Consider the following 5,069-nt stretch of genomic DNA (forward strand, 5'->3'; position numbering starts at 1 on the left):
ATGTGGTCAGTAGGATCATCCTTAGAGATTTGGGGCAATAATATGTGCAAGATACCAAGTGGCAATGATTCATATCTATTCTTCCTGTTTCTGTGTATGTTTATGTGTGGGTTTCTTTGTGTATGTGTATGTGTGAACATGTTAGTATAAGTAGATGTGTGCACACAGCCATGTGGAAGTCTGAAGACATCAAATGCCATCCATGCTGATGATTACTGTCTACCTCCTTTGGGACAGTCTTCTCACTAGCCTGGAACTTACAGAGTAGCCCAGGCTAGCTGGACAGGAACCACAGGAATCCTCTTGTTTCTGCCATCCCAATGCAATGAGCTCATGTCAACCTGCCCAGCATTTCTATGTGGGTTCTGAAGATCAAACTCGGATCCTCATGCTTTTAAGGCAACACTGACAGAGCTACCTCACCAGTCACCACCTTTATTTGTTTTGATTACTAAGCCTCATTGAAGGAAAGCAAAGAGCTTGCTGAATATGAACTACATTTCTCAGTGAGCCTTTCAAAAAATATTTCAGCCCCCATGATAAATTTTGCCAGTATGATAGGAATGGCATGTTCAGATTTAAAGCTGAATCATTAAGAGGAAAGACGCCATTTTCTCTTTCCTCTTCCCCATGGGTACGTGCATGTATATTGTGGTGGCTAGCAATGGTGGAAGGTAATGAATGGGAAGAATAGAAAGGCTTTAGGTGCCACCAAAAGTCATAAAGTTTAGATCTGAACTACCTATTTCAGTGAAATTTCATATAACAAAGACATTTTTGCATCAATCTAGTTCAGCTAAAACCCTCAGGAATTCCATGTATAAAGCACGCAGTAGAGTCCACAGCAGGCGAGAACAGAGTATCTTGCCTTCTCATCTTTTCCTTTTCTCAGGAAGATTGTGACTGAGCCTTACAGAGGTATGAAAAGAATCTGCCTCTGTGACACTTCTCAAATATTGAAAGTTCTCTGGGAGACTGTACACACACACATACACACACACACACACACACACATGCACATACACACAAATATGTTTTAAAAGTGCCCAATTCTGGAGAGCAAATTGGAAATTGTTAACAATATATAATTGAACAAGAGTCTCATCACTTAAAGTAAATAAAATAGTAATAATAATAAATATATAGATACGTTTAAACTTTGTGACAATATTCTGATAATAAATTTTAAAGTCTAAACTGTGCCTGCTCTACCTTGTCTAGGTGCATATATGGGTATCTGTTTGAAGACTGTTTCACTTTGAATTTTGCCTTGATTATAGAAAATATTTAGATACTTTTTGAACCAGAATTTCAATTAATAAATTATAGCACACATCATTTAGCTTGTCATCTCTTTTAAGGAATAACAATTTATTTTCTTATATTTGATACTCAATAAGAATTTTAATCTAAATGATTGAGTTACAACTATTTGCCGTCTTTACAATGTACTACCCCAAGGGATAACAGTTGATCTTGCTGTAAGAACAATTATTATTAGCCCGAATACACAGATAAAAGCTGAAGTATGAATAAAGAATGAAAGAAGAATGGAAGCAAGGATTTCTGGTGGGGGCCAATGTCGCTATTGACACAACTCTGCAGTTTACAGAGGAAACAATCTGAGACTGTTGAGTGTCTTCTATGGGTGTTGCAGTGTGCTGAGAAGAGAAAGCAGCACAAGTCACCAACTCTGTGCCTCAATATGAATGTTCTATTCTAAAGAATAAAAAGAATGTACACATGAATATTTGGTTGTGGTGTAAGAGTGGAAAATGATTAAATATCAAACACATATCAGCTACAAAGTCTCTCCACCTACTTTGTCTAAGTTCACTAGACAAATGATAAAGCTCAAAGATCTTCTTTGTGATCGTCATATATCATCTCCACTTTTGGCCCAAACCATTTATTTCTACTCTCACTAGAATGATGAACTGCTCATTCATAAAAATAACCAGTTTCATTTTAAAAAGCATCTGTCCAGGCATGAACAGGAATCAGCATAGATGTTAAAGAAACAAATCATGCCAGAAAACAGGACTGTTTATGCCATTCCATTTGGAGATAAATTGATAATATAGATGTTACAGAAGTTTTGAGTTTGATTTGATTTATTCAGCACAAGTTAGTGTCTCAGAAAAACACACTCCCATTTTGGATAAAATTGCCACAGGTGTTGGATGAGCACTGTCAAATAGACTGGATAGGAACTGAAAGGTCATAAAACAAAATGTAATTGCAAATTGCCTGGTTTTAGATTGGAAAGGCTCAAACTGCAAGAGTATATGAAACAGATATAACACAAAAGTGATGGCTGTGTTGGAAATTTCTACAAAACTAATATAGAAAACATAATGTGAGTGTGTGTGTGTGTCTGTGTGTGTGTGTGTGTGTGTGTGCATTTAGTTATTTACATAACTATATAATAGTGTATGCTATTTTCATGAGTCATTTAACAAACTATTAAATTGGGGAACATTTAGAAGAAAGAGCTTACACATGTGGTGGCTTAATATGTGTTATATTTTGAATTAATAATTATCCATGATTTGCCTTATTTAATAGAGAATGTAGGAAGCCAGTATGTCTATTACTACCATGTCCAGAGCTCTTTTGCAGTGTACTTAGTAAACTTTTTTTCTTTCTTAGAATTTAAAATTAATACCAAAATTAGATTTGAGAAGATGTGTTTTCCCTAAAATCTGTCCTCACATGCTAGATGTGTGCCTTTGACCAAGTCATTTAACTTTACTCATTGTCATTTAGTACATATAGTTTCTTTGAAGACAAAGTAAGTTAGTGTATATAAAGGTTGAGGAGCATGACCCAGTGCAGACAAACCACTGATCCAAGCTATTATCTTCTCTACCTTCATCTGGTAATGCCTCTAAGAGACTGCACTGAAAGAGCATGCTTCTGAGCACATTGAAGGAATGGATTCAAATGCTCTTCTTTCAATTTTGTTTTGTGACTGGTGTTTTTGAACTTCAATTCCTTCATAATGAAATTGGAGACTGTACTTGTGTCTTTCATAATGCTAAAGGGAAAAAAAAAAAGAAACTCTCAAAAAGCCAGGCAGTGTTGGCATACACCTGTAATCTCAGCTCTCTGGGAGGCAGAGGCAGGCAGATTTCTGAGTTTGAGGCCATCCTGGTCTATGAAGTGAGTTCCAGGACAGCCAGGGCTACACAGAGAAGCCCTGTCTCCAAAAAACCAAACCAAAAAAAAAAAAAAAAAGATTGTTAAAGGGATGGAAGTTCATTATTTCAGGTTGTTGCCAATATTCTTGAAAAACCTAAAATTCCTTCCTCAGTGGACACTGCTATGGTTAAGAAGCCTCACTAATCTGATAGATGCCTGCTACAACTTCAAATTCAATTTTATTTTTCAATAAAAAACAATCTGATTGAATGTTTATAATCTTCCATGATTAAAAGCATATACATCCATAATCCCCCTTCCCAGAAGACTTACATTCTAAAGCCCGAAGCAAGGTTTTCCTCTATATTACTTGTTATTCTGCCCTATTTATAAGAGACGTAGCAGATGTTTGAAGAATCCAAAGGTCATTCAGGTTGCTGGTCAATGCCAGACATGGTAAATTGCTCAGCCTACACAAACATGTGCTTATGTTTAGAAGATTGTGAATTATTATTGCTTGCTTAAAAGTCAGAAATAGAAACACTGATAACATTGTCATAATCAACATCTATCAGAAAACTTAGAAACGATATCTGTTTTTACACTGTAAAATAGTAGCTGATTTGTAGCTTTAAGTTTGTTATCCACTTTGAAAATTATTTGATTTTGTACAAATTCCATCGATTTTTAACTTAATTAGAAGCAATTATCATTTACTGATGACCCACCAGATGCTGAGCCCCAGGGATAAAGAAACATAAACAGCAAGCCTCGTGCTCTGTAAGAATTTAAAATCAATTGGCAAACACCAACCAGACACTGATTATAATGATCATTAGCGAAGAATCTTGATATAGTTAATTCTATCCTAAAAGTGCTCCAAACTATTAGAATATAATGTAATGAGGGCCACATTAATCATGGATGTTGATTTCGTATAAAAATTCTGAAGTGATGAAAGGATGTGCAATACCTTAGGTCATTTCACAGTTAATTCTTTCATAGTAATGTTTCAACTTTAAGTATTCTAGTTTGTTTTTTCCCCTTTCTTGATTGTTCTCCCATCTTATATTACCAATGCTATCAGACACTTTTTGTTTAAATACAAAGGTACTGGGCTTAACTTGAAGCACTATATAGATTATTTTATTGATAGAATTGATTTACTGATTGAGTGAGTGAGTGAGTGAGTGAGTGAGTGAGTGATTGTAAGGAAACTGGGCGTTTTCTAAACATATGATAAAATACGTAAAAACAGAAAGATTCCTTGTAAAGTCAAATGAAATGTATGAGAAAAGCTAGTATATGTCCAATGAATAGGAGCAGAAGATCCAACACTTTGACTCTGTGTTTTTTGTTTTTATTGAAAAAATACTTCTGACTTTTTACTCAGAAACCGATCACACGTGCTGATAAGACTGCCATATTTGAAAGTAGGTAACAAATTACAAAAATGGATATAAATGTCCCAAATATAAGTGAGTGTCCTATCTAAATAATAGTCAAAACATGGATATACCTTCACCATTATAAACCACAGTTGGAGCATTATAGATGTTTAATGAACTTACATTGATCAGAAAACTAAGTGGATACTGTGAATAACTTGTAGTTTCCATGAATCATGTTAAATAATTTGCATATATATCCTTTCCTATGATCCTCTCTCAATACAATTCAATAATACAGGGTACATACTACTCATCTTTAAAACAAGCTGCCAATGGAAGTCATAATGAGGCCCCAGCAGCCACACAAAACCCTGTGGAAGTTTATGATCCCTGCTGCTGTTAGTTGTTGTGTGCAAGAAAGTCTGTGTTGCAGGGATATCAATGTCACCAGATGCATAGTTAAGAATAAAAGACATACAAGGATTCTACAACAACTTTCCCCCAACTCAACAAAAGGAAAGAGTCTATGTAGGA

Source organism: Apodemus sylvaticus, chromosome 11 (genome assembly GCF_947179515.1).
Source record: "Apodemus sylvaticus chromosome 11, mApoSyl1.1, whole genome shotgun sequence".
Lineage (NCBI taxonomy): Eukaryota > Metazoa > Chordata > Mammalia > Rodentia > Muridae > Apodemus > Apodemus sylvaticus.